Source organism: Xyrauchen texanus, chromosome 49 (assembly GCF_025860055.1).
Source record: "Xyrauchen texanus isolate HMW12.3.18 chromosome 49, RBS_HiC_50CHRs, whole genome shotgun sequence".
NCBI lineage: Eukaryota > Metazoa > Chordata > Actinopteri > Cypriniformes > Catostomidae > Xyrauchen > Xyrauchen texanus.
In genome coordinates this window covers 11,081,619-11,105,803 of record NC_068324.1, presented here as the reverse complement: position 1 = coordinate 11,105,803, position 24,185 = coordinate 11,081,619, and the positions used below count along the sequence as shown (strand labels likewise).

Sequence of the window (24,185 nt, the reverse complement as noted above, 5' to 3'; positions counted from 1 at the left end):
GGCACACAAACCTCTCCACCACGATAAGGTGCTGGTTCCCGGAGAGGTGGATTCCTACAATCCACTTTAATTATTTAAGCTGTTCTTCTCATCCTCTGTGTGTAATACAATAATACAAAACTCCAATGCATATTCTGCCAAGCACCAGGCTGGCGGGAAGGGCACTAGGAAACTTTGGAAAGACATGCCTGTGAAGGACTTGTACTCGTATCTGTCACTCACACTTGGAGGTTCTAGTAAAGTTATCAGAAGTCACAGATTACTGAAAAGGGTCCATATTACTCAGTATGTCATGCAGGAAGTTTCAGGCAATTTCCCCAGCCATTCATCTCAGTGATCTGAAGGTTGACGCTGAGAATGTCAAGAAAAAAGGAACACCTGACTATGACTGCCTTTTGCAAGGTGAAGCCAGTCTATCAGCAGCCAAGAAGTGCTTGCTAGACTTGCTTTCATCCACTGCAGAATATCGCAATCAGAGCAGAGAGCCAGCAAAGCAAGGGGCTGAACTATGAGTCTGCCATGGCACTGGTGGATGAAAATGTCTTGGGAACAGGCTACAAGTTTTATGTAGATAATTTCTACATCAGCCCATCACTTTTCAAAGACCTTCCAGAAGAACATCTTTGCCTGTGGGTCAGTTCGTAGCAACAGGGTGTGATTCCCACAAACCACAGTCAATAAGCTGCCCAAAAACACACCCCATGGAAACATGCAGTTGATAAGCTAATATTTGTTGAATGTAAGGATACAAGAGAAGTGTTGATGTGTTCCTCCCATTCAGCAAACTCGATCAGACTGTGAAGAGGAGGGTCAAGAACAGAGACCGGGTATGGACAGAAATGACTGTTCCAATTCCTATTGCAGTGATAGAATACAACAAGGAAGTAAAATGTATTATTATATGTAAATATGTATATGTAAAATTATGTTTTTGTATAAGAAGTTGTGTATATGTGTATTTTATTTACTTGAATATGTCCATTTTAATATGCCCCATTACTTTACACACAGAAACTTGGGAGGAGTTCATATTTCCGATGCCCTTGTTAGGTATTATTCAGTTCTCCGAAAGACCAGAGTGTGGTACAGGTCTCTGTTCTACCATTCTGGACATTGCAGTGGTGAATGCCTTCATACTACACCAACAGTTGGCCTCACAACACAACCAGAAGCCACTGAGTCAGAAGGAATTCTGGGAGACTCTGATACAGGAACATGCCGATTGGATGCCTCGAAATCAGACACCGGTTTCTGCTCAATCTGTTCTTCAAGTGCAGGAGGACACTCATATCAAGCCACAAGCCACAGTGCATCACACAAACCAGCAGTGCTGGCAGACGAAAATGCAGAGTGTGCCACCAAAAAACATTCGTAACCTGCCGGGTATGTGATGTTCCCTTTATGCTTTCAGGCTAAGCGGGATTGTTTCAATGCCTGGCATGATGAGACCGATTTGTAGTGTTGGGCACTTAACAGTTGTAGTTAGTTGGATAACAGTTTATGGTCTAGTTTTTTACTGTTTTTGTTTGGTGTTTTTTACTCCATATGTTCATGTCAAAACAAGTTCAACTGGTAGAGCATTGTGTGGGAAAATAAATGTAAGAATATTTTTTTATTATATGTGTATCAGACTTGGTCATTTAGAGAAGCAACAGCATCAGCTGTATTACACTGTTAAACAGAGTTGCTAAGTGGAGGTCTCTGTCAGATTCTGTTCACACTTTTGTGAGTCAAAAAAGAATGGTGTGGACCTTCTTTTATCTCTATGATAATGAAGTAGCCTGAGTCATATAGTTATGCTGATTGGATTAAGGGCTGGGGGAACTTCAGGGTCTGGGGAGGGTTCCTACAGCTGCTTACAGGCCTGAAGCAGCCCCTCACATCTTCACTAAACCCGTGGGGCAGCTTGCTAAGGGACTAATTGTTAGGACCATGAGTGCTTTATCATGCCCTTGAAGTTTACAGCAAAGATAAAAGATGTTTTGAAATTGCAATCAAAGTATGTTTTGAAGGGGAACTGGTTAAGTACACTCACTGAATGTTACATTATAGCAATGTGCTCCAGTTACTAACACATCCTCTTGCAAAACAACATACTGAAACCACCAGAACACCCAAACAATCGCACATCAACATGCTGAAAACCACCCAGAACACCCAAACAACTGCATAACAACATGCTGAAAACCCCCCAGAACACCCCAACAACTGCAAAACAACATGCTGAAAACCACCAGAACACCCTAACAACTGCATAACAACATGCTGAAAACCAACCAGAACACCCCAACGACCACACATCAACATGATGAAAACCAACAGAACACCCTAACAACCGCATAACAACATGCTGAAAACCACCAGAATACCCCAACAACTGCATAACAACATGCTGAAAACCACCAGAATACCCCAACAACCACATAACAACATGCTGAAAACCACCCAGAACACCCCAATAAACACATAGCAACAAGCTGCAAACAGCCCAAAACACCCTAACAACTGCATAATATCATACGGAAAACAACCAGAACACCAAAAACCACACATTAACATGCTGAAAATCACCAGGACAACCTAACAGCAGCATAACAACATGCTGAAAACCCAGCAGAACATCCCAACAAACGCATAACAACATGCTGAAAACAGCTCTGCCGCCATTGGTGTATGAGTGTGAATGTGTGTGTGAATGGGTGAATGGGACACAGTGTACAGCATTTTGGTAACCTCTAAGGTTAATAAAAGGTGCTATATAAGTGCAGACCATTTACCATTTAACATGCTGAAAACCCCATAGAACACCCCAACAACCACATAACAACATGCTGAAAACACCCAAGCAACCACATAACAACATGCTGAAAACACCCCAGAACACCCCAGCAACCACATAACAACATGCCGAAAAAACCCCAGAACACCCTAGCAACCACATAACAACATGCTGAAAACACCCCAGAACACCCCAAGTGCCGCACAGCAACATGCTGAAAACCACCAGAACACCCCAACAACCACATAACAGCATGCTGATAACCCCCGGAAAACCCCAACAACATGCTGAAAACCACCAGAACACCCAGACAACTGCATATCAACATACAGAAACCACCAGAACAACCCATTAACTGCATTTCAATATGTTAAAAACCACCAGAACACCCCAAATACCGCATAACAACATGCTGAAAACCACCAGAACACCTCGACAACCACACATCCACATACTGAAAACCACCAGAACACCCTATTAACCGCATAGCAACATGTTAAAAAACAAACAGAACACCTCGACAACCACACATCAACATACTGTAAACCACCATAACAACCCATTAACTGCATTGGAACATGTTCAAAACAAACAGAACACCTCGACCACTCCAACAACATGCTGAAAATCACCAGAACACCCCAGCAACCGTATAGTTGCTGCCAGTGTTGTGGCAGCAACTTTTTCCACATGTTAACACCACTCAAATTTTCTTAAATTGTTTTTAAATCCAGTTAATAATTATGTAAAAAAAGAAATATTCATTTTATAGGATTTTTAAATTTTTATTGATGGCAAAAGTAGAGAGAAGACATGACGGAAAGATCGGGACAATGCACAGACCAGATCTAAAGCCACATCTCCCAAATGAAAAGCACGATGACTCAAGTTGTCTGGATGACATCTGCTAACCACCAGGTTGCAACAAAAATATATTTTATGGAGATAAGTGCTACATAAGAGGACGCTACATACTTTCAAATGCCACATTAGCTCTGCACCGGACACATTAGATCAACATTACAGGTGAAACTCGAAAAATTAGAATATCGTGCAAAAGTTCATTAATTTCAGTAATTCAACTTAAAAGGTGAAACTAATATATTATATAGACTCATTACAAGCAAAGTAAGATATTTCAAGCCTTTATTTGATATAATTTTGATGATTATGGCTTACAGCTTATGAAAACCCCAAATTCAGAATCTCAGAAAATTAGAATATTACATGAAATCAATAAAAAAAAAAGGATTTTAAATACAGAAATGTCGGCCCTCTGAAAAGTGTAATCATGCATGTGTACTCAGTACTTGGTTTGGGCCCCTTTTGCATTAATTACTGCCTCAATGCGGCGTGGCATGGATGCTATCAGCCTGTGGCACTGCTGAGGTGTTATGGAAGACCAAGATGCTTCAATAGCGGCCTTCAGCTCTTCTGCATTGTTTGGTCTCATGTCTCTCATCTTTCTCTTGGCAATGCCCCATAGATTCTCTATGGGGTTCAGGTCAGGCGAGTTTGCTGGCCAATCAAGCACAGTAATACCATGGTCATTGAACCAGGTTTTGGTACTTTTGGCAGTGTGGGCAGGTGCCAAGTCCTGCTGGAAAATGAAGTCAGCATCTCCATAAAGCTTGTCTGCTGAAGGAAGCATGAAGTGCTCTAAAATGTCCCGGTAGACGGCTGCGTTGACTCTGGACTTAATAAAGCACAGTGGACCAACACCAGCCGATGACATGGCTCCCCAAACCAACACAGACTGTGGAAACTTCACACTGGACTTCAAGCATCTTGGATTGTGTGCCTCTCCATTCTTCCTCTAGACTCTGGGACCTTGGTTTCCAAATGAGATGCAAAATTTGCTCTCATCAGAAAAGAGGACTTTGGACCACTGAGCAACAGACCAGTTCTTTTTTCTTTAGCCCAGGTAAGACGTTTGACATTTGAAGCCCATGTCCAGGACCCGTCTGTGTGTGGTGGCTCTTGATGCAGTAACTCCAGCCTCAGTCCACTCCTTGTGAAGCTCCCCACACATTTGAATGGCCTTTTCCTGACAATCCTCTCCAGGCTACGGTCATCCCTGCTGCTTGTGCACCTTTTTCTTCCACACTTTTCCCTTCCACTTAACTTTCTATTAATGTGCTTTGATACAGCACTTTGAGAACATCCAACTTCTTTTGCAATTACCTTTTGAGGCTTTCCCTCCTTGTGGAGGGTGTCAATGATGGTTTTCTGCACAAATGTCAGGTCAGCAGTCTTCCCCATGATTGTGAATTCAACTGAACCAGACTGAGAGACCATTTAAAGGCTCAGGAACCCTTTGCTGGTGTTTAGCTTATTAGAGTGTGACACTTTGAGCCTACAATACTGAACCTTTTCACAATATTCTAATTTTCTGAGATTCTGAATTTGGGGTTTTCATAAGCTGTAAGTCATAATCATCAAAATTATATCAAATAAAGGCTTGAAATATCTTACTTTGCTTGTAATGAGTCTATATAATATATTAGTTTCACCTTTTAAGTTGAATTACTGAAATTAATGAACTTTTGCACGATATTCTAATTTTTCGAGTTTCACCTGTACATTTAATACATTATCGTTTAAACGCTATGTGTGTGTGTGTGCGTGTGTGTGTGTGTGTGTGTGTGTGTGTGTAAGGAATTAGGCCGTTTAGAGTAATTACTTAAGTTACGTATATTTCAGTGGAACATCAAAGTCCACTGGCTGCTCATGCATATGGGTTGAATTAGAGGCTTAGCTGGGAGAACTGAGCAACGATTCGTCCAAGGCAAAGAGCCACAGACCTCGGGGTTTGTGTCAGAAACAACAGCTGCTTATATTCATACCCTTTCAAGACCGAGTGCACATAAGAGGATTATGCCAGAGTCCATTATGTAAAATTTTATTGCATAATGCAAAGGGCATGGTAGGCTGTCAAAAGAGCAAAGGAACAGCCGTACATCCGACCACTAATTGACAAAATGAATACATCAAATAAACACACTGAGACTTTGGAGTAGTTTTTATTAAAGGGATGCCAAAAATGAAAATTCTGTCATAATTTTTCAACCTCATTTTGCTTCAAGCCTCCATGATTTTTTTCTCCCACAAAAGAATACATTTTGCAGAATGTTCACAGTGCTCTTTTCCATGCAATGAATGTGTATGGTGACCAGGAGCTGTCAAGCTCCAAAAATGGCAAAAAACACCATTAAAGCAGCCCCCACTCATGCGCTATATATCAAGTCTTCTGATGCCATAAATCAGAGGTGCCCAAAAGTTGGACCGTGATGAATTTTGATTTGGCCTTTCCATAGATACAAGTGGGGGGGAAGGCTTTGACACAGATCTTCGTTTCTAATTAAACTTTTTGTTTTAACATTTTTTGTTTTATTTTTGCATTACAAAAACTATAGCTTATTTGAAAAGTAGAGAGTATAAGAGATAAAAAATTTTTTTTATTTATATGCGTATTTCAATGGCCTTTAAATAAGTGCTAAATAAGATTGGCCAGCTCCAAAGTCGGAGGTGTACAACCAGACAGAACCTATTTGGTTTAAAATGGAGCGGGAACTGAAGCAGTGTCAAGAAATGGCAATTAACTGGACTCACTGAACAGTGTGTACAGTCATCCAAAATTAAATACGGCTTGAACACGCACTATAGGTTGTGCAACATTTCATATCCAAGTGAAGACGACCACTGAAGTGCACCTGTGAAGCAGGCTTGATAAAGTCAGGTGAGGGAGCATTTTAATATAAACAACAGTTCCATTCACTCCAAACACTACACAACATTACTACAAGCACTATAATTGAACAGTCAAAAATCCCTTTTCTGCCCTGCCAGCTGACAAAAATGGTAATGCAATAAACTTTTTCTTCATATTACATCTTATTCTGACTAAAGAGGAACGCCATCTTTGGCTCAACCTGGTCGAGATGGGTGAGGCTGACAAAAACCGCTTCCTGGACGCACCTGTCTCCTAGATAGGCCTTTTCGGTGACACCGTCGAGGACTTCGCCCAACAGTTCTCCGCGGTGAAGAAGCAGACGGAGGCCATTTCGCACATCATGCCCCGCCGCAGACCTGCCGCTACGGGCCCTGCCCCGTCTGCCCGCCGAGGGCGTCCCCCTGCGAGGAAACCAGCTCCTGCTCCGCCTCAACCCGGGCCCAGCTCTCAGCCCCAACGTCGAGCACTCCGCAGGCAGCGCACGCCCCCTGTCTCACGAACCCCCTCCAGGACCCGGAAGGCACCCAAGTGTTCCTGAGACAGCCGACCCAGAGCCGAAGACGTTAGCTCCGGACGTGGTAAGACCGCTCCGTCCCCCGGTGGAGGGCCGGGAGGAGAATCCTTTGTTTTTTCATTTGCCACACCCCCTGACGGGGGCTGTGGTACCCACATTCTCAATAAAAGAGCTATTTCCTTTGCCTCTGGGTCACCTGGCCCGCAAATGCCGTTTTCACGGCAATGTGCTTTCAGATCACAACAGTCCCGGTACACCGGACGCCTTGTTAAAACTCCCGTTCAAAATGCTTACGCAGAGAAATATTCTGGCTGGCGTTCAGCATCTAGATTGGTTCGCAGCAGTGGACCTGAAGGACGCGTACTTCCACGTCTCAATTCTGCCACGACACCGACCCTTCCTACGGTTCGCGTTCGACGGCCAGGCGTTTCAGTACAAAGTCCTCCCCTTCGGCCTGTCTCTGTCCCCTCGTGTCTTCACGAAAGTCGCAGAGGCGGCCCTTGCCCCGCAACGAGTAGCCGGCATCCACATTCTCAACTACCTCGACGACTGGCTCATCCTAGCACACTCTCGAGAGTTACTATGCACACACAGAGACCAGGTGCTCCGGCACCTCAGCCGTTTGGGGCTTCAGGTCAACTGGGAAAAGAGCAAGCTCACTCCGGTTCAGAGCATCTCTTTTCTCGGGTTGGAGTTAGACTCAGTCTCAATGACAGCACGTCTCACGAGCGAGCGTGCTCAGTCGGTGCTGGACTGCCTCGCTTCCTTCAAGCCAGGCACAGTGGTCCCTCTAAAACTTTTCCAGAGGCTCCTGGGGCATATTAGCGTCCTCCTGGCGGTCGCGCCGCTGGGGTTGATGCATATGAGACCACTCCAGCACTGGCTCCAGACTCGAGTCCCGAGACAAGCATGGCACCACGGCACACATCGGGTAAGGATCACCCCCTCCTGCCTCAAAACACTCCGACCCTGGACAGACCTCTGCTTTTTACGGGCAGGAGTGCCCCTGCAGCAGGTGTCCCGACGCGTCCTGGTCACAACCGACGCCTCCCGGTCAGGGTGGGGTGCCGTGTGCAGCGGGCACACAGCAGCGGGCCGTTGGAAAGGGGCCCCGCTGCGTTGGCACATCAATTGCCTGGAGGCAGACCCAGCCCTTTCGTTGCTGTGTCCAGTGCGCACCCTGCGCATTTACCTGAACCGCACACAGAGCACCAGACGCTCTGAACAGCTCTTTGTCTGCTTTGGGGGACGGCAGAAATGGAATGCCGTCTCCAAACAGAGGCTCGTCCACTAGGTTGTCGATGCCATCACACTGGCTTATCACACCCAGGCCGTGCCCCTACCCTTACGGGTCCGAGCTCACTCAACAAGGGGCGTTGCGTCCTCGTGGGCACTGGCCAAGGGCACCTCCCTAGCAGACATCTGTAGAGCCGCGGGTTGGGCAACACCCAACACCTTCGCGAGGTTTTACAACCTCCGCGTTGAGTCGGTTGCGTCTCATGTTTTCTCAGGTCCGAGCCCGTAGAACTCGGTAACACGTAGACCGACCGGCCGGGTGGATCGCTTGCACCCCGCGCCCTTTTCCTGACGTCAAGGTAAAGTAGTGCGCCTTCTTCCCAGGGCGCCCCACTCCGAGTCGGGCCCTGGTCGATTCCTCCCCAGCCCTCCGGGTCCGCGGTTCAGCGGAGGAACTCGCCGACTCAAGCCACTGCGGGTACCCTGATGGCCACCCCGTACTGGCATAGGGGCTCCACAGGTAAAATAAGAAGGCCTCCTGTTCGGACTCCCCCTGTGTGTAATTTCACGGTTCTGTCCCCTTACGAGCGGACCCCCGTGTCTCCCTTAGGCAGTTACAGCTGCCTTGGTCGCCGTGCTGTAGCAACTCCCCCTTTCGAGGCTGGATCTACCACCGCACCATACTTTCCAAACGAGCCCTAAGACGGCCGTGTGATGTGTCTACCACTTTTCCTCCCCAAGAAAAAGGGCAGGTGTGGTCTCCGCAGGGTCTGGGTAAGACCCCCTTCCCTATATGCGTGTAAGGGCCCCGGCCGTGATTGCTTTATGCGAGAAACATAGGGAGAAAAGAGGCCCAGCCAGGCTGGCCCATTCCCATGTTGGCAAACATCGCCTTGTTCCCCTCCCAGGGTAACTAGAAGGACTCCGATGTTCTTATGGGGCATTGGGGAAGGGTACGTGCAGCCAGGTACAGACGATGCGTGGCACTGGATGAAATCCCTGCCCGCCTCTGTATTGGCGGTCCACGTACAAGGTTCAGCGCATGGCAAGATTGGAATGGGTCCCCTAGTGTCGCTTCTCCGACACAACGTGGAGAGAGCGACAGAAGGGGAACGTTTGGTTACGTATGTAACCTCCGTTCCCCGAGGGAGGGAACGACACGTTGTGTCTTTCCTCCGCCATGTCGCTGAACCGAGCCACTGTTGTGGCCGGACCATTTCGGCTCCTCAGAAAAATCCTGAATGAACTCCCGTATTTGCCCCGCTTAAATACCCGTATGTCCGGGGCGGGTATGCAAATACCGACTGCCAACTCCCATTGGCCCTTTTCAATAAGATCAGAGGTGAATATCGGCGTCAAGAGAGACCCCTAGTGTCGCTTCTCCGACACAACGTGTCGTTCCCTCCCTCGGGGAACGGAGGTTACATACGTAACCAAACGTATATATATATATATATATATATATATATATATATATAATTCTGCAGAAGTTTCTAAATGGAATAGGGTGGTTTCACATCTGGTAAGACTTGTGGTTAAGAAAACTATGAGACTATGCTGTTTTGTTTCAGTGCTATTAGAAATGATAGATGCTGCCCTGAAGTTACGTACACAACTGTCACTTACAAAATACAGTAGTTATGTCTTCTTCCCATTTTTTTTTTTTCTCCAGGCAGAATGTATTGAATGCAATATCAATAAGAAAACTGTATAAGCTGTCAGTTATAACTTGGTTAATGCATTTACCTCTAAAAACCAAATGTAGACATGCCCTTTGTGATTTTAAACATATTTTATTTTGACATCAGAAAATTTGCTCATGAAAGGTAAGACATCCATAGATAACTATTTAGGATACATAGTGGGCAAGTCGTTTTGGAACCTTCCATGAATACGGTACACTTTGGTGTCCGTGGTGTCCCGTTTGGTGTTTTTTCAAAAGCATTACAGGAACAAATTCCAAACACGGGAAGTTAGTTGTTGTGAGAACACCCCCCATTAAAACAGCCTGTCTCACCTTAGTGGTCTTGACTTTTCCAACTGCATCCAACAACTTAAATAATACAACATTATCATTTTGACATAATTTGTTGAATTAACTCGTTTAATAACCAAAACCATAATATTTAACAAGTACAAATTTCCCGCATTTTTACAGCTGCTGTGGGAGTGACAATAAATGTTGTCTTTCTCTCTTCTGACTGCACAATCCACCTCTTTTTTTCTCTCTTTTGGAAAGTTGTGGAAAAATTATAATGGGCTTTTTTTGTCATCCAAGGGAGTAGATCAGCTCTATTTGTCCAACAAAGAGGTGTACCCCAAGGTTCAACACTGGGTCCACTTCTTTTCTCCATTTTTATTAATGATCTTCCTTTAGTCTTTTCTAATTCTTCTGTTCAGCTATTTGCAGATGACAATGTCAATTATACCTTTAAACCTTATCTAATGCAGATTCAAAATGATCTTTAATTAGATTTTAATACTTAACAAAATTGGTTCATGTCTAATAAATTAAATCTCACGTTATGATCTTTGGAACAAAAAAAAACTTAAAACAAAACATTATTGTGTAATAATAGTACTTATCTGCATAGAGTTGAACTTAATATTTGGGTTTATTGCTTGACGCTGAACTTACTTTCAAACCTCACATTGATTACATTTGTCGCAAACTTAACTATGGAACTGGTGTGTTATATCAATCTAAAACCTGTTTCACATTTAATGTTCGAAAGAAACTTGCCTCACAAATTATCTTTCAATTTTTTGAATATGCAGAAGTAGTTTATCAAATTGCAACCAAAACCAATCTTTTACCTCTTAACAGAGCATATAACAATCTCTGTAGATGTTCTTTTAATACTCATCACTGTATAACTCACTTAACTGGCCTCCACTCAATATAAGACAAATTAATTGGTTATAATTCATTTTCAAATGTGTACTCTTCAAATATCCTTATTAATTACAACAGTTTTTAGTACCATATTCTTCGATATACCAACTGAGGCATTCTACACAATACTTCTTTCTCACTCCTGTAATTAGAAAAAGAGCATTCATGTTTAAGGCTCCCTCTGACTGGAATAACTTACCTTTTAATATACGTTAACATATGTGTAAAAATGTTGGTCTTCTTACTTTGAGATACATTGTGCATGTTTCAATTGAATTCACACGTGTGTGTGTGTGTGTGTGTGTGTGTGTATGTATTTCTGTTTGTACATATGTTTGCATGTGAATGTGTAGGTATATATATATATATATATATATATATATATATATATATATATATATATATATATATATTTCTATCGGGAAGACACCCAGGCTTGAGTGAAGTTTAAGATGCCATTTATTTGAAAGATGTAAACCAGAAAGTAATGTCTTTCTCTTTGGCGTAGGCCCCGTCCGGCGGTTCGAGGGAGTTGTACCCGGAACCGTCATGTCCTGTCGGAGATAGGAGGCCTACCCCCGTGCAGGACAGGGCTCAACTGGTGGTGGTGGGGTGGTGGAGGTTGCGGTGTTAGCACACCGCACCAGCAATGTGATAGATTGTGAGCGGACTTATAAAGCAATGGCTTACAGTACATGCTAATGTACAGCTGCTAGTCTTCCCGCTAGAACTGCGCTTCCATATATATATATATATATTGATTGTTGTTTTTTTTGTACGGTGTCTGTGAAATGTTATTGTTTTGTTTTGTAGTACGTTAGGACCCCAGGGTCCTTGTTTTGTAGTACGTTAGGACCCCAGGGTCCTAACGTACTACAAAACAAAACAATAACATTTCTTGAAAACTAGATGGTTCATCTCAAGGGGTTTATCCTAATAAATAAAACTGTCTCAAAATTGTTTTTTTGTCTTTTGCTGTTGGAACAAATGCAAACACGACTATTTTTTGATATGGTCTTGCATGCAGCACAAACCCAGTAAACTTTATAGCCATTTTCCAAACCCTAAAAAGGGTTTGTATAGCTTTTACCTCCTGCGAATGACGATCAACATTTTCTGCATGTTAAGTACCTCCTTTCACTGGCCATGTTGAGAAAGAAAAAACATTTTTTATTGACATTTAATTCAGGCCTTATTTTTTTTACAGCATTCATTGAATGTGCGCCAAACTGCGCCACATGAAATTGTTTCCAGTGATGCATCAAACTTATTTGTTCAATTCTTTCAGAACCTTTTCTGTTACATTATACTTTAATAAGACTTCTTTAAAATCTTTTTCTGGATTTGTTTTGACATATTGTTAATGATTGTATTGATTGTCAAATTGTCAGACTAGTGCAACCAACTGACAAAAGTGTACAAATATGTCTGCAACTGTCTTGTGAGGCTGCATCCCATGAAGACATGTTAAGTCTTTCCATCTGGGTAAAAGTTTCTTCCTCCCCCTGTATTTCTGCCAAAAAGATAGGACGTCTAATATCAAAAAGAGAGCCATGTTTTATGGCTTCCTCTGAAAGCAATACAGTCTTATTTTTTTACTTTCTAGCAAATAAGCCTTTGATTCAAAGACCCCATAACAGACCCTATTGACTTAGTGTGAATCACATATACTTTATTTATGAGGTAATAAATAAACGTGGTTCTTATCACTTGGGCAACAAACACCTCATAAATACAGCATATCCCGATGACAGTAATCCCTGCTCCTTGCATAACGTGGCAACAGCAATCAGGAACACGGTTAAAATAATGGGAGTCCACACTGAAAGTGAAATGTCTGACTTAATTTATGATTCAGTAAAGCAGTACACACATCTGTTAATGCAACATGGAGCTGAAAGATGCTCATCAATCAGTGGTACAAATACATTTTGTCAAATAAAACATTTAAAGGTGCAAAGCTGAAAATGTCCGGTAGCAGATAATCGGCTGGTCATGTGACTTCAACATGATGTCCACCATGAGGGAGAAAGCATCCTTATGTCTCATGCATACACCATTTTAAACATACAGGGGGGTAGAAAAGTTCACACTGAAAATCAGGGATTCAAAATCTAATTTAAACATGGAAATAAATAAACAGAACATTTACAGGATTTTAACATTTGAAAAAATTAAGAAATTAATGTTAATTTTTCAATGCATCTTTTTCTAATATTTTAATGCTGATAATATAGGACCATATTGTCTTATATTATCCATACAAGTGGACTTTGTGAACCTCACTGTATTTTTGTAAAGAATTAATTATTTTGATCTGTGTAACAAAATAATTTTCTTCAAGCATCTTTAAACGTCATTCTGATGACAGAAAGTGGAAGTTGCATCCTCTAAGGAAAACATTTTTGAAAATCTAGTGTGCCATGGGAGACACCTTGGTTTCGACTTCATTGGGTGACTATGGAATCCTGTCACACAAGGCTTAGCAAGATGCAAATCATTTACACGCCATCTGTTAAGATAAATTTGAAAATCACAATGGGAGTATGACATAAGAGAATGCAATAATTGCGGTTGCGAGTGTGTCAACTCAGAAACTACACATGCCACTTCCGATCTGTGAAAGTAAATCTATTTACTTAAGACTTCTGGGTGGGGAGCATGGAGTGCTTTCGAATGGGAGGTTTTCAAGTTGCAGCTTGCAAGCCGCATCCTAGAAGTGATCCTGTTGCCATGTGCATGTGTGTACACATTGTGGCGATCGCAACACTCACCAATGGAGTGATCAATGCCTTTTGATGTGTGTACGCCAGGAAAGCAGCCATCGGGAATATAGAAGATAGCCCTGTCAACAACACCAGTCACCTTTGAGAACAAAAAGAAAGAGCATGATTAAACCTTTCTTTCACCAACCTGATGTGCACATCTCTCAACACTTGAAACAAGTGGAACAAGTGACAAACAATCAAATTTGCATAAAAGAAATATGTCAGATAACGTTGATTGATGTCTAAAGCATGTTTCTACAGCAGAGCTTATGATTATGCAGCAGCCATAGTTTGGATGGGGATCTTTATGCCATGAAATGTAACACAGAATCATGACAGGTGCAAAAGGAACCGGTTTTCAGCAATCAATCTTCATTGTGAAGCAGAAATGATTTTTCCCTTGTGCCACCCTGTGAGAACTTTTGCTGATAATATTGCAGGCAGTAAATAATTGTGTATTAATTATGTTATTTAATTATATTTCTAAAACTGAGGGTTAACAAAATTGAGGCTATGGGGAATGCACATAATCCCCTGCATGTGAATTATTGAATTATGTTTCCTTGGTCACAAATAATTTATGGGGGCATTTAAATAGGTGTTATAAAGAAATCATAGATGTTTATACTCTTATGGAGTATTATTTATGTTGTTTTGTTGCAAATAGTTGTTTCGTGTGAAATCACCATTAGTTATCTGTGTCCTCTTTGGTCAAGTTGGACCTTGTTAATTCTATTTCAGTTCACCTTGTGCATGTACAACTGAAGTACAAGTATATATGTATTTCAGTGGATAATTACATTTATTTAATGATTGATCTAGAAAAATTCAACAAAAATGATCAAGTAGAAATAACAATATTTATATAGCAAATCTGAGTTAAGTATACTTGCATCTAGTTAACTTAACTTCAATAGTTAAGTTCATTCTATATGAACACCAAGTTAAGTAAACTCATAAACACAAGTTTATGAAACGCCATTACTCAATTCAAATGAGGGAAGTCAAATAATTACGTTTTTCAGTGAGTTACAGCTCCAGTATAAGCCAAACTTAGCACTAATAGCAGATCATAATTTTTGTTGCATAGCAATGTTCTCATGGACTATATCTTTCAATATGCAAAAAAAGATATATAAATGTTTACATAAATTTCACTGCATCCAAAATTGCGTACTGTCAGGGTATTCACAATATTTTATGTAGGACATATTTCTCGGCCGGTAAAACAGTATGTTCTTTAGGTATGCAGGTGAGTATTATGAATACATTCTGAACAAACATCATATGGGAATGTGGGCATTGCCCCGTGACCAAATATATGATGTTATAACAATACCGTGGAAATAATTTACTCTGGTTTTGTTAAGTAAGCACAATTTAAACACAAGGAACAACTTTCTTGGTGTATACTGTAAAGCTTAATGCTAAAAAATTAATTTACTAGAGAAGCAAAATGACAAGATATTTTTCTTTGTTTTTAGTGAAATCTATCAAAGTTTTTTTTACGTTTAAGCTTGTAACAAGAAAAAGCCATTTATCAATGGGGGGGGGGCTTGATTCAATGGGAAAACAAGTTTCTTTTTATTACCACATTGGCTGTTTTTTTATAAGCATGAACTCCATAACATTTTGTTAGATTTCTCTGAAAATAAGACCAAGTGTCTGATGCCATCCTGCTTCTCAAGTAAGTTTTCTTGCATTAAAGATGTTTCGATATTTTTAATGGAAAATAAGACAATACTCAGTGAGAATTTTTTTTTTTGCAGTTACAATTGAAAAGAGCCACCTGACTTGTGGTTTTATAAAATTAAATGCAGCATTTTGAAAGTGACATCTCCTCAGCTCTCAAGGATTTATGGGATAGGACCATTGTAAGTGTGTCAAAATCTCGCTGCAAATAGTAGGGGTATTTCTCGCCTACTGTTTTATGAATACAGAACATACTTTGGACATACTACTCCATTGGCATACTGTTTTATGTATACTGTATGCATATTCTGACGCAGCTTGTATGTAATATTTGAGTTTTTTTTAGTTTTGTAAAACGAGTAGTTCGGACTCTAAATTCTGACTGGCAGCATTCAAAGCTGTTACAAAATGACAATAAACACACCTATGACAACACTTTCTGACAACCGCATTTACTGCTAAAGAATGATTTATTCCTCTAATAAATAATAATATTTTTTTTTGTGTTCGAATCAAAGGTGTGCTGAGTAACTCCATCCAGGTCTCCTAAGCAACCAGATTGGCCCGGTTGCTTGGGAGGGTAGAGTCACATGGGGTAACCTCTTCGTGCTCAAGATTAGTGGTTCACAGGAGTGTAGCATGAGCCTCTGCATACTGGGAGTTTCCACGTGTCATGCATAACGAGCCACGTGATAAGAGGCACAGATTGACAGTCTCAGAAGCGGAGGCGACTGAGACTTAACCAAGCAGCCACGAGGACCTACTAAGTAGTGGGAATAGGGCATTCCAAATTGGGGAGAAAAGGGGATTAAAAAAACAATAATAATTATTTCAGTAAAAAAAAATTATTAATTCAAAAAATGTACGCAATTAATCGCAATGCCCCTGGACCGTAATAAGGAAGATTCCTGAGGAATGCAAGCTTGTAGTACCACCTGTTTACTCTAGAGGGCAGTAATTGAAATTTCAGCTGTATGAGCAGCGCACAGTTTATACAGTGAAGAAAACAACACTTCAGCAGGCAGCACAACACAAACATGCATTACGTTCTTGCGTTCAAAACACTTGAAGTAGCGCAAATGCGAACTAAGGGATCTCAAGATGTGTTTAAAGATTGAGTATTAAACTATATTTAACTTGAAACAGTGACCTAAACATTTTATGTTTATGACGCAACGCACCCGAGACGCTACACAAGCATGTCTGACGCAGGTGTCCATTGACGGGTCCTTAAACAAGCCCTCATAATAAATCTCCAACTGATTGACAAATTCACTTGGTGATTTGTTTCTAAGACCCCATAACAGACCCTATTGACTTAGTGTGAATCACATATACTTTATTTATGAGGTAATAAATAAACGTGGTTCTTACCACTTGGGCAACGAACACCTCATAAATACAGCATATCCCGATGACAGTGATCCCTGCTCCTTGAATAACGTGGCAACAGCAACCAGGAACACGGTTAAAATAATGGGAGTCCACACTGAAAGTGAAATGTCTGACTTAATTTATGATTCAGTAAAGCAGTACACACATCTGTTAATGCAACATGGAGCTGAAAGATGCTCATCAATCAGTGGTACAAATACATTTTGTACACTCATAATAAATCTCCAACTGATTGACAAATTCACTTGGTGATTTGGGATTGCTGTGAACTGCATGCCAATGATTGACTTATGATCAATAATATGGTAGTAAACAATACATTGTATTCTAAAGCTGTTATATACAATGTATTGTCTTATCAATGATTAACTCTTCTGCTACAATAATGTAATGCATTTTAATTAACTGAATATTTTTTATTATATATATACAGTATATATATATATATATATATATATATATATATATATATATATATATATATATATATATATATTATTTTTAAATATTTAAAGATAACTATGTATAATTAATTCATCGTTAATTCATCATTATATATTTAATTATTGTTATATGAGGGGCTTTCTCAGCAAATATTTTTATATGCGATTAATCGTGATGAATTAATTGGGACACCATGTAATTACTTTGATTACAATTTTTATCGAAACATTTTTATTGATTGACAGCCCTAATAATAATATATTTCATGTTTATTGAAGATTGGTGTTTTATAACTGTTGCAACCATTTAATAAATGCAATACGATTTTCCCAGGGTAAAATCAGGGTAACGCATAACCATTTATTTAAAGGTACAATATGTAATTTATTTATTTTTGCCAATGTGTGAACAGCTGCAGGTCACTTTTGCCGGGAAAATCCAAAGGATGTGACGTTTATGCGCACTCCCGAGAGCCTTGTCTCAGACAGTAGCTTCTCTTCTGCTATTCAACTGTGACAACAAACTGCAACACTAGATAACATTATCTTAGAGATGGAATCCAGCAAACGTCCAGCTCCCAGCATAACACCGACTCCTACACAAACGTAGAGTAAGCCAAAAAATACAAAATGTATCTACTTTATCGCATCTGGCTAAGTGGGAACGTGATCGTAGTCGAGAAAAATCTAGAGTGAACATCGGCAGGGCATTTGATTCCTCGAGGGACCTTCATTTGGTTTTTGGGATCAAAACAGAGCCTGAATTGCAGTTCTTCTTATTGGACAGGTAAGCTTACATAACAGCAAAGCACGTTAAATATAGTGCCATAAGGATTGATCTGTGTCATTTTAGCGAATTGCAAGTGACCTTGCTTCGTAACTTTCAAAGGGATAAAGGCTGATGGCAGACGGTAGTGCGACGAGAGAGAGATAGTTGACAGACATGTCATCGGCCTTTATCCCTCTCTGAGGCTTAATTAGCCTGATAAGGGACCGGGTGTGTATGATCACGACCCGGCCCCGCTCTCCGCCCTGCCACAGTTACGTCATTGGTTTGGTAGATGCTCACATCCCTATGGAGTGTGTGCACGTTCATGAGCAACAGGTAGCTGGCTGCAGTTCACTTAACGGCCACAGGTGCCATTAATAATATCGGGTTTCTGAATCTTACATACTTTATTTAAGAATCAATGTATATTAGTAGACGCCTTACTAAAGGTACAGTACCAATGTAAATACAGTCTGGTTATTAAATTAGACCAGATGTACATTAACAACTGTTGCTGGAGTGCAACAATGCAGCATTTTTTATGCAGAGCAACTTACAATACATCTGTAAAGGGATCAAATGGAAAGGAGGAGGCGAGAACCGGCTTGATAATATAAATAATATTTTTAATATAAACCTTAAACAAAAGACAAACACACACATATGACGGACATGTCCGTAAATGATCTCTCTCTCCTGCACAATCCCCTGCAGTCGACCTTTAACCTTCACGGGGGCATAATTAGCCTAATACGGGGCCGGGTGTGTAGGATCACGACCCGGCCCCGCCCTCCGCCCTGCCACAGTGTACCACAACATTTGCATTAATCAAAGTCTTTGTTTATTCACCATCTCCAAGCATTTTGCCCTTTTTTAACTTCAAACAAGTGATAACTTGCTTTGAGGGGAATTACAACATTAGAAATACAAACCAAATATTGACTGCAATGAAAGCAGTTCAAAGAGTTTCCATGGTAATGTTCTACTGTTTGCATGCAATGAACACAGGGACATCAAGCTCTGTCTATTACTGCCACCATGAGGTGGCAACAGCAAAGACACTTCATTCATGTCAATGACAAAAAAGTATTACAGTTTTAGGTAAGCTTAGGTTCAATGCTTTGGTTTTGTGTGAATGAAATGCCACATACTGCAAGTATGTATGGTGAACATGAAGTGCAAAACAAAACAATAAAACATCTTCTAACCTGATTGGCTTTATGAATGATACCTAGTCCTTTCTTCAGGATTGGTTCACTGATTATATCAAAATCCATGCCAAAAAGGTCACTGATTGAAAAACCAAATCATTTGAAGTGTTTTCTCTCACGGGAAAACAGTAACAGGAAACTTTATAACACAGAGTAAAAACAGGAAAGGATCACTCAGGCGTGGGCCCCCTCAATGAGGCGCCTTTACGGCCTGAAGTGGCATCTGTTTGCTCAGTGGTGCAGAGGTGAAGACCCCCAGAGATGCGCAGTAGGATCAATGCTTTCCTTTCTGCAGGAAAAGTTGGAGGGACGGCTGTCCCCCTCCACCTTGAAAGTGTATGTAGCCGCCATATCGGCACATCACGATGCAGTGAACAGTAAGTATTTAGGGAAGCACTATTTGATCATCAGATTCCTGAGAGGCGCTAGGAGGTTAAACCCCCTCAGGCCGCACCTCTCCGTGGTCCTTTGGGGCCTACGGGGAGTTCCCTTCGAGCCCCTTGAATCAGCAGAGTTAAAGGCGCTCTCTCTACAGACCTGCAAGAGATGGCATTTACCCCACAGAGCTCCCCACTGAACATTGCGTAAGTCTGGGATTACATGGAGACAGAAGCAATTGAGAATAGATAGAAGAACTGTGGCCAAGAAGCTTAGTTCATCCTATCTGCCAACAACCAAGGAAAACTGTGAATTGGTGCTGTTTTAAAAGCAAAGGTGGCCACACCAAATATGGATTTAGCTTTTTTATGTTTACTGGACTTTTTATGATGTTAATTGATAAATGAAAACTATTTATGGCATTATTATTGAGGACATCCTCACTATACAAAATCTTTCACAAGTGCCTAAAACTTTTGCACTGTACTGTATAATATATATTTTTTGCATTAAGAAAATAAAGCCTACATTAAGATATTTAATGGCCAATGTTGTACTTGTTGCTGTACCCTGTTGTAATTTCTAAATTAAAATCAGTGATGATGAAAGGTTGTACCAAGGTAATACGACTATGTTTCCATACACTTATTTTCATGCACATTTTGGGATATTGCTTGAAAACTGCTCTATGTAAACGCTAAGATGCAAATAAAATCTCCAAAATGTGCATTAAAAACATATATATATATATATATATATATATATATATATATATATATATATATAAATAACGGTGTCCTGAAAATCCAACGCCTGCAAAGAGTTTGCAGAACAAAAAAAGTCAAATACAAACTTGAACTGTGCTGAAGAGCAGGTTTATTGATGTTTTTGAAAAATATCTTATAGATCTGCACGGTAATTTTATAGGAAGGAGGAACGCACATACGTAGTGCTCCCAGAACTGTGTGGCATTTTATTAAAAGAGGCACTTACATTTCTTAAGTATAATCTAAAAAAAACTTAGCACACTTAAGGCTGAAATGTATCTAAAAAAAAGTTTTAAATCTACACATTAAAAGTGATCAAACTAAATTTGCTGTTGAAACACTTTCTCCCATCTCAGCATAACATGGATCCATGTTATCTCTGCATTTAAAGCTATAAGTAGGTTGATTCAGTTGGTCCAGGAGAAGATGACAAAAGTGGAGGAAGAGGACACACACCATAGCATGGAGAAGCACATTGAGGAGGTGATAGGACGAGGAGCTCAGCTCACTAAATAGGTAATTGAGACAAAATGTAAGGATAGTGAGCGGCTTGTAGGACTTGTGGCTCCTCTCCTTGAAGACAAAAGCAGATGCTTTTATCTAAAATGTCTCAAAGTACAAATCTGTATTATTTGATCTGTAATCAGAATTTTCACTTTTTTAATTGAACTATCAGTTAAAGTGTCTTGCTGAAAAGCACAATGGTTTTAGCTTGTAGATCAACCCTTGTAGGATTCAAACCAACAACCTTTCGGTTATCTTTAACCTCTACACTCTTTTCAATTACTTTGATTCTGGTGTTCACATAAGAGAAAATGAGAAAAAGAGAAAATGGACCGACGAGCAAGTTTCTCTCTCTGTGTTACTCCCGCTCACCCTTTCCCTGTCCCCTCTCCTTGTCTCTCCCCAGGTTACCAGGAGGCGGGGTGGACCATCGGCTGGTGGAACGTCTGGAAGTGCGGGGAAGCAGAGTGACAAGGAGGAGGGCATGGCCGGGCTGTGAGGGTGCACGGCTGTCAAATAATCAGAGGGAGAGAGAGATAAAGGGGACCCGGAGATGCCAGTTAGAGAGAGAGAGAGAGAGAGAGAGAGAGAGAGACATGTGGCAACACTTATTTTAACTTAACGTTATGCCCGTTATCATGTTCTGCGTCTCAATTTAAAGTCCTTCATTTCAGTCTATCTCTGATTCGCCCCATTGAATATTAACAGTCTATGTTTTGAATTACCTCAGCGATTGGTTATTACTAGTCAATCAGAGCCACTACTGAGCAAACACAGAGACTTGCTTTACATATGGAAAATCTGGTCTAATATCAACTGGCAAAAAGCACACTTTTCCACAGCCAGTAATTCTCCTTTTTGGAATTCATGCATGCGCACCTCATGAACAAGCATGCACAGTCCATTCTTTGATGTCTGTTTCAGTTCAAACTGAAAAAACATTACCACTGAAGTCTTTACATTTTCCTGTGCATCGCGGTAACTCGCCACTGTCTGGCTGCTCTAGCACCATGGACAGCACCAGCCTTCTACCAACAAAGTTTTATTGCTGGGTCAAGTTTTCACAAAGAAAGTGCTGACCGCAAATACATCCAACAAAGGTTGGGGCCTGGTGTGTAATGGACACCTGACATTTGACACCTGGAAATGGGTGCGAAACGGCCATAACATCTCAACTGCTTAGAGCTACTGGCTGTCTTTCTAGCTTTGAGAGCTTTTCATTCGGATATTGTGAATCACCACATTCTGATTCGTTCAGACAACACAACAGTAGTGGTGTATATATGTTGCCATGACACGCTGGCCCACGTATGGCCGGCGAAACGCAAGTATGCACTTCCCCCGGAGCACCTCCTTCATTCTGTCATCAAGAAAATCCGGGTGGACATGGAAACAGTTCTGTTAATTGCGCTGAAATGGCCCAATCAGCCATGGTTTCCAGAAATGATAGAGAAGTTATACAGCTTGCCATGGGAAATACAGCTGAGGGATCTCCTCTCTCAGGTACAAGGCACAATCTGGCATCCCCAGCCCAAGCTGTGGAACCTGGATGTGTGGCTCCTGTGTGGCCCCTGAACGGAGCACACTAAGCGCATCAGAACTGACGCATTCAGCCATGAACACCATTTTACAGGCCAGAGCACCGTCCACGAGATGCCTCTACATGCTAAAATGGAATGTGTTCACTGATTGGTGTCTTTCACATGACAAAGACCCAATAAACTTCCCTATAAATGAAAATCTCATATTTCTTCAAGAGTGATTGCAGGACCCACTCCTTCAATCCTCAAAGTTTATGTGGCAACTATATTTGCGCATCATGCACCTGAAGCCAGCGCCACTATAGGCAAGCATGATTTAATCATAAAGTTCCTTACAGGAGAAAGACAACTAAACCAACCTTGGCCAGCTACAGTCCCAACTTGGGACCTAACTTTGGTCCTAAATGCTCTCACAATGCCCGCCTTCGAGCCTTTGGACTGATTTGCGCATGCTCTCCATTAAGAAAGCGCTACTGCTGGCTCTGGCCTCAGTAAAACAAGTCGGTGACTTGCATGCAATATCAATTGACAAATCATGTCTGGAGTTTGGCCACTTTTTCTTTAAAAAATCCAGTCAAACCCAGAAAAGGCTATGTGCCTAAGGCTCTAACCACACCCTTCACAGCGCAGGTGGTTCATCTTCAAGCTTTCTTCCCTCCTCCATTTACTTTGGATGAGAAACAATCCTTGCATTTGTTATGCCCTGTGTGGGCGTTACACGCATACGTTGAGCGCACCCACCAGTTCAGACTGTCTGATCAGCTCTTTATGTGCTATGGAGGAGGCACAAAAGGAATGTCTGTCTCCAAGCAAAGACTTTCTTACCGGATTGTTGCTGTGATTGCCCTGGGTAAGATCTGCTCAATTGGTGTTAAAGCACACTAAACTAGAGGCATGGCCTCCTCATGGGCATGGACGAATTGAGTGTCTTTACAAGATATATGTTTTGCAGCAGGATGGTCTTCTTAAAACACATTTGCAAGGTTTTACAACCCAGACATTACTTCTCTATCTTCATAAATCATCTGTTTACAGCACTTGACATTTAATTTGCCAAACATATACTTATTAAGAATGGGCTCCCCCATCATTTTACACAACCTCCTGCAACAGGCCGTTGTATACCGTTGTATAAGTCACAAGCACTTTCATTATAAATAAACTTCCTTCCCAACTGTGTTTGTGAAGGGGTTAATTCATACTACATGATTATAGTTTATATATTAATACAAAGTGCTCCGCTCCTGGCCCAAAATGAGGGTCACTCACATGCGGCATACTCATGTCGGTCGCCGTCCAGTGGGACTGCAGTGTCATGTTTCCTCTCTGGAAGGTTATGTTGTGTAGTGCAATGTGATGGGATTCTGTTACCTATTTGCATTAGCATGCAATGTCAAGTGTACTGAGTTGTAAGGGAATATCTCGGTTAGGTACATAACCTCGGTTCCCTGAGACGAAGGGAATGAGACATTGCTATCGCTGACCTCACTACAAGACAAAAGTTCTTCTGAGGTGCGAGCAATGCGCTCCTTGTCCCTCAGTCAGAAATTTCAGAGGAA

General features: G+C 41.3%; 1 pseudogene; it reads right to left on the bottom strand.

Annotated features, from left to right (window-relative positions):
• The window catches only part of LOC127640267 (protein O-mannosyl-transferase TMTC3-like), a 95,535-nt pseudogene extending 71,592 nt beyond the window's left edge, over positions 1 to 23,943 (bottom strand).
• Positions 23,944 to 24,185: the final 242 nt, after the last annotated feature.